The following is a 12399-nucleotide window of genomic DNA, read 5'->3' as shown; positions in this document are numbered from 1 at the left end:
CCCTGGCGCTCCCCGGCCACGCGTACCTGTGTCCCGGGCCCCCGGCGGGTCCCCCGCGCCCCGGTCCCGCCCGGCGCCGCTCGTTCCGCGCCTCAGAGAAAATGGCGGCCCCGCGCCCAGGCAGACATTTATCCCCGCCCATCGCCCGCTCGGCGTTCGACGCCGTCCCTGCGCCCGCCTGCCCGGCCGCTCCCGCCTCCCCGCCTGGCGCGGGAGCGCCGAGCCGTGGATCGGCCGCTCCGCCCCGCCGCCATTTGAGAGCGGCTGAGGCGCCGCGGGCTCGGCGGCGGGAGGAGGGAGGGAGGCGATCCCAAGGGGACGCTGCCGTCGCCGCCGCCGCCGCGCTTCCAGCCCTGCCCGCGACCCGGCCTGGGAGAGCGGCATGAGCGCTGCCGCCGCGCCGGTGGGGCGGCAGAGCCGGCTCCTCTCAGGGCAGCGCAGCGCTGCCGCCTCACAGCTGCCGAGCCGGCCGCGCCTCCGGCCCGCAACAGCCCTGCCTCAGCAGAGCCCTCGGTGGTTTGACAATTCATTAGTCAAGGAAGCAGCCCCGGTGTGTGCGCACCGGCACCGCCGGGACCGGCGGCAGCAGAGCCGGGGCCCGGGCTGTGCCTGGGTAGCGCTGCCTTACCTGGGCTAAGCCAGCCCGCTCCTACCTGTGCTCGGCAGAGCCCGGCTCTGCACCGAGCAGGCAGCGATTCCCAAGGGGCGGTACGTGCTCAGGGGTGGGGTGTGAGCTGCTGGGAAAGGTATCTGGGGAGAAATAAAGAAATAAATAAAAAGAAAGAGCGTGCGAGCTCTTTTCCTGGAGGAGACAGGGTCCAGCTGTCAGGCAGCAATCCCTGTGTGACTCCGCACAGCCGCCATGGAAAAGCGGGGATCCCAAAGGGCTCTGCTCGCTCCTAACTCGCTTATTTTAGATTGGAAAACGTACAGAACGGTACATCAAAATAGTAAACAAATTACCACCCCGAAATACAGCTTCTGAGGGTAGCCGTTGCAAAGGAAAACATTTCTCCTAGAACTGTTTTTAGAGAGCATTACATGTTTGCATTTACAGTCATGTAAGTTGCATTAATTGTTAATTAAATAAGCGTTACTCTAAAAAGGAGCCTCCAGCATAATTCTTTGCCTTATTTTGGGTTTCTCTATGGAAGAAAGTTGTGATATAAACCAAAACCTGAGTTCAGCTAAAGTCAGTTAACCTCAGAGAGGCATAGCAAGGACAAGGCAAAAGCAGCACTGTTGGGTTTGCCTCTCCTGGGCACCAAATAAGAAAAAAACCCCAAAACACAAGAGAGTCCTTAGGTGCTGGTGCCTCCCAGGAAGAGGTGTGCTTGCCAAGGAATGGGTGATTGGAATGGGGATGGCAACCAGGAGCTCTGGAGGGCTGAAACCGAAGTTTCCATGTCTGTAAAATGCTGTGATTCCCATCTGTTCTGGAAGTTACCACTGGTTCCAGTGTAATGTCTTCAATTTAGAGGATATTGCTAAAAGAAGTATTTAAGCTTCTACAGCACCTTTTACAAGACAAACCACACTGAGATTTCAGCTATTAAGAAAAGACCTTACTGTCTTAATTTTCCTCTTTCCCATTGCCATGGGCTCAGACCTACCAGAAAACCAAACCCAGACCGAGGTGGTACCCACTGAGGGCAAAATTTAAAATCTAAATAATTCTTTTCAAATTCTTACAGAGTAACTTCTCAATGTCACATTTCAACTGAAGAACTGCCATGATGAACAGATCCAGTTTATTTCTACAATTTGAACGGGAGTCATATCCATGTATCTGACTGCAAAACTTAGCCCAGGAAGAAAAAAAAAAAAAATCCAAAAATACACTCAAAGCAGTGTGTACAATAAATATTCACATGGCTTTAGACTCAGCATGTCCATGTAATATGGTAGAGTAGTACAGATTTTAGTCAAATATGCAAAAGGATCTTTAAATACTGTAATATAAAATATAAACACAATGAGGAGCTTGAAAAGAAATCAGGAAAGGAGGGAAAACCACCTCACAAAGAGGAGGTTTTGCCAAAGAGCTTTCATAAAGTTTTAAACTCCTTTTAAAAGAGCAGAACAGTGAAGGAGTGTAGTCATGGAGCAAATAAACACAGATCTGGAGGAAAGCAAGCCAGATTTCAGAGTTAAACAATGCAGCACATGCAAAGGAAGACAATAATTGCAAGAAAGAAACAGAAGAGCAAACAGGGAAACTGAAACATTACAGCACTGGAGAAGAAGGGAAACAAAAACTGAACAGACTTCCCAAAATAAACTGAAAATTATCAGCATTCTTCCCGAGGCTGCTCTGGTTTGTGTTTGGGGTGAGATGTTTAAAGTGTCAGTGTTCAGGTATTCGACTTGCATTTGTCCAGGCACACAAGCAGCTCTTGCATTTTCACCTTCTGGAGGGTTTCTACCTGTACAGAAAGCAGCCTGGGGAGTGATTAGAGGAGAAGGAAAACCCCTGGGCTTCAGGCTGTGACAGCAGCTTTATCCTGCCTGGGGATTCATTCCCTTTCCTCCTGTGGGTTTGTCACACAGGCAAAGGCACCTCAGCCTCAGCTTCCTCGTGGCAGGGATGCTCCATTGCCATCTTCGAGAAGAGTTTTCACCCTGCCTGCTGGAAAAGAGCGTGGAAAAGTGGAACCTTTCCTTATTTGTGATGATTCAATTCGCTGTGTGCAATATTCCTGTGCTCCCAGTCTTTACTTGGGGAATCCTCCAAAAATATCAAATGTGTGAAGTGCCACCACATCACCTTAATTGTGTCCTTAGTGCCTCTAAGGCTCAGAAGAATGAGCAGCAAGAATTAGGAGTGGAATGCTGCCTGGGAAAAAGAAGAAATGCATATAGACACTTTATTATAGAATTTTGTGCATCAAATCTTCCTCCTTCCTCAAGCCAAGGATTGCTGTAGACAAACTTTGCCATTTTATCCAGCCACAGTCCAAGCACTGTTCTTCTGCAAGGTTTGATTATGCTACAATTTCTTACTCCTCCATAAGTTTTTTTTTGTTGTTTTTTTGCTGTTTGTTTGTTTTTAATAAGAGAACTTTGCTTAGGAAAAAGTTTAGGTCAAGTTAGATACAAAAGAAGTCCAGCACACAGGGCCCATGAAGAAAGTGGCCTTGAACAAATCAAGCATTAGCAACCTAAAAGAGAAGCCAAATAAGGCATCTCTTATGTGTATGATGATGCATAAACTATTTATATTTTACCATCCAGCTGAAAGGCTGTATTATTTCCTTGTGTCACTAAAGTGTTCAAAGGAGTAGAAATACAATTTTTAGTTTGGGTTTTCATGCATTGAGAATTTAAATTGCATAAATTACCTTACAACAACAGGACACCATATATGAAGCTGTTAACAGTGCAGTTAACTTGTTTTGCTGAAATGAAAACCATCATTTTTGTTGCTTTGTCCTGAACAAATCATCAGTTTTTTACTTTATTCATATCCAGCCAAAGGTGTTTGCTGTTGGGCTGGTTACAGTGCATGCCTTTCTCACCCTGTCCAGCTGCTTTTCAGCCAAATCTTGGGAGCCAAATCTCTCTCTTCCATATGAAAATCTCCTGACTTTAATCTATTAGATGTTCCTACTTATATGGTTCTTGGGTGCCTTTCTATAAAATGAACAATAAATATGTTGGATGAAAATGTCAATTATGTAGATTTTCAATACCAGTTTGTGTGGAAGCACTCCAGAGTATAAATTGAAACAGCTTTTCATTAAGCCTTGCAGTAATTAAATTATTCTGAGAGTGCAGCTCTACAAACAGTAAACAACAATCTCCTACTGAAAAAATAAAGTTCTATCAGCCCTTCCTCACTGAGAATTTTACACAGAAGAGTCTTAGGATTCTCAAGGAACTGTGCAGCAGTTTATTTGCTGCAGAGTGAAAACTGCAAGGCAGTTTGTGGCCCTGCAGCTCTGCAGTGTCTGGCCTGGCTGTGTGCAGCAGAGCAGTGCAGTGCAATTTGCTTCTAGGAAAATCCAAGGCTCTGCACTCCCCCAGCCAGTTCTCTCAGGCTCTCCTCCAGCCAGGCTGAGCTCAGTCCCATCCCTGGATTTTAGATTCTCATTTGCAGCACTTCTGCCCAAGACTTCACTTTCTCCTGGTGTGACAGGGTGTCACTCTGTGACACTGTGCAAGAGTTCTGCTCAGAGCTTTGAAACGTGAGCTGCCCAGTGCAGGTCCTGCTCACAGACAATTCTCCCCATCACCCAGCCCAATCCTCTGGGTCCTCTGCTGTTCCACACCTCAGTGCCCATTTGTTTGCACAGATAACTGAGAAAAAGCAAATAGAAAATATCCCTAAAGGCACGTGGCTTCAAAGTACAAATTTATTTTATCAGGTGTCTATAACTGGTTTTTCCCCATAGCTGGAAATGTGTTGGAGGAATAGCAGTTAAATTCCAGATAATTTTGGAAAGGACTGAGAGCCTGGGTAAATCTCCGTTCAGAACACAGGAAGTTTCAAAGAGCTCAAGACAAATGCACCAGGTCAGTTGGGGTAGGACTGGATACTGAGAATATCAAAGCATGAAAATAATTTTAGAATAATATTTCATAAATTTAGTGTTTAGGTACTGAACTGATGAGTGCCACCGGCACAGGGAATAAAACCTCAGTCTGATTCAGAGCTCCAAAAAGAGGACACATTTTTTAAAAACTAAAAATCTAGGTTATAATTTGTGTCTATTTGAACAGTCCCTCCTACTGCAGAGACAATAAATACAGCACTTTGATTTACACGTGTATTCTATTTTTGAAACCTAACCAAACTGGTTTATTTGGTTTATTTTGACTTTCTGAAAAAGTCTAACCACAACAAAATCTCTTCAGAGCTAGGTACTATAGTTTAAAAATAACAAAGCATAAATAGCTCTTTCCTGACAAACATTTTTAGAACCCAGCCTGAACATACACTGAAAACTCTTCTTCAGCAGAGCAGTTACACCTGATAGAGAGCTACATAAAGGATTGGTCACCTGATTCAGCATGACATTAGGCTGTGCATTGACAATTTCTCATGGCCACTGAACTCCACTCAATACTCAGTTTCTCCCCAAGCAGAAGGATTCCAGCTGTTCATTGTAGTGACATAGAGGGTGACAGCAACATTTCATTTTCCTGTGAGGAATCCTGAGTAAGGAATGAGTAGTGACAGGGTAGGATAGGAGGCTGCTATCAGACTGTAGCTGAAAAGTACAGAAACCTTCCTTTATCTCTTCACAGATCACTTTTGTTCTGTTTCTTCATCAAAAAGCCCAAGTGGTTTTTATAGTTGTGGTGAGAAGGCTGCTCTCACTGTGATGTGTTTGTACAGAAAGCCTCACTCCTGCCCTGCTCACGTCACTCTCAGCTCCCATCAAAGGCAGATTCCAGAGACAAGGAACCCAGAGCAGGCAGTGGATCCATCCTACTGCTCTGCAGCTCTGCCATTCCCAGATAACACAGCCAATTAACATGTGCCTATAAGGTCATAAATACTTGCACCACTCTAAGGTTCGTGCAGGCAGCACAAAGACAAAAGTCCATTTTAGCCATGTGCCTGCATTCCTGCACTAAGAGAAATGCAACTCTCCTTAGCTGGATGCTGGTACAAAAAGCAATGCAAAATAAGAAAAAAACCTGTCTGGCTTTCAGCTCCAGCCTATTTATCCATTGTCTTTCAACTTCATCTCAAACACTGGGATAAACAGAGATAGGTGATCAAAGGGCTGTGTTACTTTTGGCAACACGCCCCTGCTGTAGCCAGCCTTTGATTCCTGTCCTCCATGTCCTACAGAGCAATTTGTGCTTCCAGGGCTAGCACAATTAAAAATCGTGTTGCAAGCACCTCCCTACAGCAGCAGGGCACTCATGAAGATGGGCAGGATTGTGGCCATGCAGCTGCTGAGGGCTGGTGGCTGTACAAGGGGAAGCTCTTACCAGCCCTGCCCAGAGCATTCCAGAGCTGCACAGGGGGAAATTCACTCAGGGCTGATGGACACATCCTGCCCAGGGCTCAGCACTGCTCTGGCACAGCACAAGGATCAGGGATCCCCCTGGGAAGCTCTACCATGACACACAAGTGTAGCTGTGCAATTTTTACAAGCTTCCATAGGTGTATGGCTCATTTGGTGTCTGATGGTAAAGGTGGGGGATGTTTTTGTCAGATGTTTCATTTGTTGTAGACTTTTTTGCTGTTGCACATTCATGTCTCAGACTGGCCAGTGGCAATCAGGTTGATGATACATATCAGGATATACTTCTGCTTCAATAGAAAAGTCAACTCTGATTAAATGAACGATTGTGTTCACTTTGGTCTTATTTTTGAACGAACTTCTTTCTTAATTTCTTTTTGCAAGATAATAAAAACCCAAAACAATGCTATGAGCAAAACAAGTAAATTACTTGAGCAGTAATTAGCAAAGACATCAGGCCAAAGGAATGCAAACATACAAGTCTCCTGCTGGAGCTCAGAGCAGAGCCCAGTGTGCTGCGTTAGGAGATTTGTTCCATCTCTCAGCAACTGCACAGAAATGAGTGTGGACATGCCTGCTCGTACCTGAGTATTTTTAATACTTTGGAGATACACATCAAATACTCACAGGTATTCACATTCATTTATTCAGACATTCCTCACCTCCAAACCTATTTCTGGTGGAGACAGAAGCTTTGCATTAGCAGCAAATTATGCAAGGCTTTCTTCTGCCCTCCACAGAAATGGAGCAGTGACACAAGGGCTTGAGTAACTGCTGGAACATCATTGCTGAGGCATCCATTTGATTCCATACTGAGGCCAAAGAAATACCAAAAAAGCAAAATCTAGAGCAAGCTAAAGCCTTTACTTTTCATACAGCAAGTATTTGTAACTTGGAACAACTGATTCTATGTTCACACACTAAATTCTACATAGGAAATGAAAAAAAAAAAAGAGGTAATTTTTTTCCCACTTATCACATACAAAGTGGAATGGATGGAAAGGAATAGCAATGTTTTGTTGCTAGTATATAATCATGTATTTACTAATAATTCCACCTTGGGGTTTGATGACTCCAGCATGCCCCTGTGCCAGTCCTGACATGGATTCCATGGATACCACCTGGATTCTGAGCAGCTGCTGCAGGCTCACAGGCACTGGGGCTCTCTGCTGGCTCAGAAATTGCAGCAAAGCCAAAGCTGTCCTGGGGCAGGGAGGGTGAAACTCCCAGGCATTATTTCCATCTGGGAGGTTCTGTGCTGAGACATCTCCCCAGGACACACCTGACAGATTCATCTCTTTCAAGGCTGTCTTTTGAAAATAAACCAAGGTGGATTTTCTCCTCCTCCTGTGAAAACCTTACCCTTGTAAATAAGGAACAGCAGAACCAAAAATATCTTATGTTGGGGCAATCTTCAGATGCTTTGCCCCAGCACTCTCTGGGTAAATTATCTAACTTCTTGTAGCTTTCAGACTTCAAAATTACCTGTTCAAACTAAATTTTTGAGTGAAACATTCAGTACAAAGCAATAAATTATTTCCTCAAGAAATGGATTTTGATGTATCAAGTTTTCAAGTAGCATCACGCTCTCAGCTGACAAGAATGCAAGCAAAATCATTTGCCTTCTTTTTTCCCCTCTCCCTCTTCATTTATCTTTTGATAACAGTCAACTGCACTTATTCTTAAAGAAGTATTGATGGTTATAGCCATAGTTTTATTCAAAATAAAATTGCATCATTTATATGCAAATTTAATAATATTTCAAATATAATATACAGTACATGTATTATTATTTATTAAATGTATTATATAAAAAAGGTCACCTCTGCTTTTCCATTACAACCAAATGCCTAAATTCAGATTTTTAGTGCTATCAAAGTATATTATTGAGATTGCATAAAACAGACCTGCTCAAGAGGAATTGCCATTTCTGAAGCAATCCTTGGAAGTCTTTGAGTAAGATAAGAAATAGGATCCATTCTCCTGTTTGACACAATAAAATATCATGGATTTATTTAGTTTAATATAATGTAACTCTCTTGAGTATTTAACTGAAGCAGGTGGAAAATCCTAGTTTCTCTTAGGGACAGGAAATAGACTCAAGTGATTAAAAGTCTTTGGTTACTTTTCCTGGTAGCTTTTTGTTGCTTGTTTTTGCAGGAAGTTAAGAATTCTCCGAGGAAAGCTCCGAGCTGTTTGTGTGGCTTTGTGAGTAATGGAAAGAATTTACACAAAATATGCACTGCTGTGTAGTGATATGGAACAATAAATAATAAAACAGGCAAGAGGTAGGAATTGCTCCAACTCCCTTTCTGTAAAATCCCTCTTCCTAGAGGAAAGTGGAACTGCTGTGGAGCAGCTCATATGCAACAGTTGGGATGATAATTGCCAGGGAAGGCTGCTTTGGAATTTGGCAGGGAGCCACAATGCCTTAATTACCTTTACTCTGCAGTTTTGGATCTGGAAGTAGCTGCTATTGTAGAATTCACTAATCCAGAGTAAATGGGATTGTTCTGCTGCAGCAGAAACCTGGGCAGGCTTTCAAAAAACAAGAATTATTGAAAATACTATTTTGGAAAAGACTTGACAAGGATATAAAATCCTAGGTAGCCAAGGTTGAGCAGCATAGTACATAATCCTTTATGCAAGCTATTGAAATTAACAATTATTTTCTTATGAAAATTAGTAGTTTTTCATTCAGTACCGTGTTCCTCACTGAAGGAACAGCAGTTCCAAGAAAACTTTTATCACAGAAGGCAAGAATATGGAATTATCCTTTCACAGCAACTTTATGCAGCAGAAAACTTTCAAAGCAATCAGCCCTGTAAATACCATTCTCACCACAACTATTCACTACAAGGCATAACAGCCCTGCTCTTCATTAGCATTTTCAAATTAATGACTGCCATTAGGAAAGACAGTGTGAAGCATAATTCACTCCACGGTGAAGCAGCTGTTGCTGTGCCACACATCTACCTTCTCACAGCCCCAGCTGCTGGATTTTTGAGCTTCCCCTGAGCTGGTGACTGTGATTTCCTGGCTGATATGGGAGTGCAAACAAGCAGCTGTTATCAGGCAGCCTGGATCAGAGTGTGCCAGGGCTGCTGCCACCCAGCAGCTCCCACCAGGAGCCACCTGGGCTTCCCTGCTGAGCACTCACAGGATTAAGCTGAAAAGGTTTGGTGAGTAATTCTTACTAGACTCACACGATCAGACAGATTAACTGAGTCAGGCTTCAAGTTTCCTTAAAGAACTTGGAGTTTTTTGGCTGAATTTCCAGGCACAAGCAGGAGCAGTATGGGTGGAACCTCCTCCCAGGTGATGTGCTCACAGCAAGGCATGGGTCTGACCAGCAGTTCATGGCTCTGTCAAAGGCTCAGGTTTCAGTGAGAAACCCAAGATTTGGTCAACAAAAGAGAAAAGCAGGGTTTGGTTAAATTCTCTGAACCTCATCTTTCCCTCTGTGAATCAAAAGTAGGAGCAGTGCTGTGCTTTAGGGCTGAGGTGCAGATGAACAGTACCTGTACCTGTAATTATATCCTGAGTAACTGGATTGTTTCTGCAGCAGAAACTTGGGCACTCTTTCAAAAAAAATAAGAAGACACCAAAGATAAAAAGCAGACTTGCCAAGGATGTAAAATCCAAAGGGTGCCAAAGGCACAGCCCCTTTTCCCCCTGCAGCCCTCTCTGCCCCTCTCACCCTGGAGCAGCGCTCACACTGAGTCCGATTTTATTTTTTATTTATTTTTCCTGCCTAACACCAGCCCAGCTCTCCTTGAGCAAGGCCAGGGCAGGCTGAGGTGTGCAGGGACTGGAATCTCCCCATTTGGCAGCAGCCCACGAGCAGAGTTACTGGCTGGGAACCTGCAGCCTGAGCAGCTGGAAACTGATCCCACAAAGAGCAGCTTTTGCATATGCAAAGTCGATCTCAAAGGGCAGCCCTGCTTACTCAGCTGTTTATCACACTCACATGAGCAGCAAGATCATTAGATACAGTCAGAGCTGAAGATGTTAATTATTTTTTAATCTATTGTTCAAAATTCCATATACATCAGAATTCATTTACCTGCCACAGGTATTAGCAGGTTTGAAGAAAGCCCATGTGACTTCTTCAAAATGTTATAAAAAATAACAACAGGAGTAAATTGGAAGGCAAGAAAATGTACTGATAAACAAAATTTTCAAGATACTCGAGACTAAAAGACAGACATTGAAAAAGTGCAGTATCAGATGACAAAATTGTTGATTACACCTTTAGAAGTGGATGCAAAGAAACAGTCTAGGAAAAGACAACCTAAATTAAACTCTGTGTGTGTGTGTGACCAGCCAGGGGTTCTGGTTTAGCTCTTGTCAACCAGACAAAGACAGGGGGGATATACTGGGAAGAGCTCCCTGGAAATGCCAGCTGAGTGCTCAGCAATGCTGAAAACAAGAAATAACACCAGTAGTTTAGGATGGGAGAGAGGACAACAAAACAGAAGAGAGGATTTACTTAAATTGCAGAATTTAAGGATGTGCCCTCGTTTTGAACACAGCATGAAGGAGTGTTCCTGCACTGCCATTTGTATGTAACAAAGTTCAGAGGAACAGAAAGAGCACCAGGGATTTGCAGAGAGATAAACCAGCATGAGAAGCAGCTAAAGGCATCAGGACTCTTCAGCTGGGGAGAGAAAAGGATGAGAGAAAAAATCAAGCTATTTTCATAAGACCAGCACCTGTCACATGCCTCATCCTCTAGGGACTGAGAAGATTGGAGTCAGAAGTGGAGAAGCTCAGGGAGCAGGGGCTGTGCTGGCTGGTTGGGGATATTCTCCATCAAACCAAGGCCAGGCAGGTGCTGCAGGCAAACACCAAAGGGCATTTCTGCCACTGGGACCTCCAGTGCTGTCACAGTCCAGGAAAGGTTCTCCTGAATTGGAGGCTGATTTTCTAATTCTGGGCACTTGAAATTCTCTTATGATTTCTCTAAATTGCCATTAGGGATTTGTTGTGCAGCTTGCTATGATTTTATATTTGAAATACCAGAGCCAAGAGCTTTTAAATTGTCATTTAGAAACAACTTACACTGTGACAAATTGCTTCTTGGCAGCTAATCTTGCTCTTTGTTTATCCTGTTTAGATTTGGAGGGAAAAATCCTTTTTGTTTGTTTGTTTTTAATAAAAATCTCTAGATTATGTTGAGTCTCTGAACAACCTGCAAGCATTTTATCCTTTTAGCTGTTACTTCAAAATGCAGAGATTGATAAAATCAATAATCTATTATTGGAAAATAAGTAATGTGTTATTAATAAATATTACTTGTGCATCTCCTAATTTCAGAAGTATTTAGGACACAAGATTTAGATGCAGATCAGTTCTCCAAATGTTCCAGAGCTATTGGAATCTGCATCTGCTAAGCCAGGACAGCCTAGGATTTTCAAAATAATTATGGCTCAGCTTCAGTGATGCTCTGGTTGCCTCCCACAGTCCTGGAGAGCACGTTCTGCCACGCTTGACCTTTGTTTAATTAAGTAGGATAAACACAGAGTTGTTTCTCCAACACAGAAAAAATACCAGTATGTCATAGCAATATTTAGGACTGTTTTGACAGTAAAGCAGCAAACCCACGTGGTTTAATTGGAAGGGTTAAAACTCTGTGCTGTGTTTACAAAAATTCTATAAATAACTTGAAAATCCTTGACAGGTAAATCCTAAAGAAACATTTGGGGTGTTAATTCTGGGATAAAGGTGCAGAGAGTATATAAAAAGATGTTGAACTCAGAGTTTTTCTTTATTTAGAGCTTGGCAACACAAAGCCCCATGAAAGTGTGCAAGATGTTTTTAAAAAGCAAGTTTAAAGGGTAGTCATCCCAGATTTCTCACAAATAAATAAAATTAAGAAAAAGAAAAAAAAAAAAGAGAGAAAGGATGGGAGAGGAGAGAGAAATAAAATAACATTTTCCCCTGCAGATATTCTGGAGAGAACAGCAGACTCAACCCAACAGACAGTTTGCAGAAAGGCAGGCTTAAAAGAGAAGCAAAATAAGGAACTCTGCAGTAAAAAAAAAAAAAAAAAAAAAAAAAAAAAAAAAAAAAAAATATATATATATATATATATATATATATATATATATATATATATATATATATATACACACACACAGAAGTTCCCCAACTAAATAAATGGTCAGTGCTAAAATTTATCAGCCTGATTCTAGGAACTCAGTGATATCACCACAGGCTACAAAAATAACCCCCCAAGGAGTCACATGGGGTGATGTCATGTGAATGTGGAATAAATCCTTGCTTTTTTTAAACTGAAAAATTTCTATTCAGCCAAATTCTAGGAAAAAGCCCAAACCACCCAGAGGGCAGTGGGCCAGGTCAGGGCAGTTCAGCTGTGCCCTCCTGATGCTGCAGCAGTGTCCTGGGGCAGAAC

General features: G+C 42.9%; 1 protein-coding gene across 4 annotated transcripts in view; it reads right to left on the bottom strand.

Annotated features, from left to right (window-relative positions):
• RAF1 (Raf-1 proto-oncogene, serine/threonine kinase) overlaps positions 1-677 on the bottom strand; it is a 38855-nt gene extending 38178 nt beyond the window's left edge. For 2 of the 4 annotated variants that reach the window (XR_009487798.1, XM_059856121.1), the window contains exon 1: positions 27-157. The gene's annotated coding sequence lies outside the window, so the exon portion shown is untranslated. Of the gene's footprint in view, positions 1-26; positions 159-628 lie in introns of those variants that run through there. The other 2 variants (XM_059856122.1, XM_059856123.1) reach the window with 2 other exon arrangements.
• Between the last annotated feature and the right edge of the window lie 11722 nt (positions 678-12399).

This window comes from Haemorhous mexicanus, chromosome 11 (genome assembly GCF_027477595.1).
Source record: "Haemorhous mexicanus isolate bHaeMex1 chromosome 11, bHaeMex1.pri, whole genome shotgun sequence".
Lineage (NCBI taxonomy): Eukaryota > Metazoa > Chordata > Aves > Passeriformes > Fringillidae > Haemorhous > Haemorhous mexicanus.
This window is presented reverse-complemented; position numbering and strand designations above follow the sequence as displayed.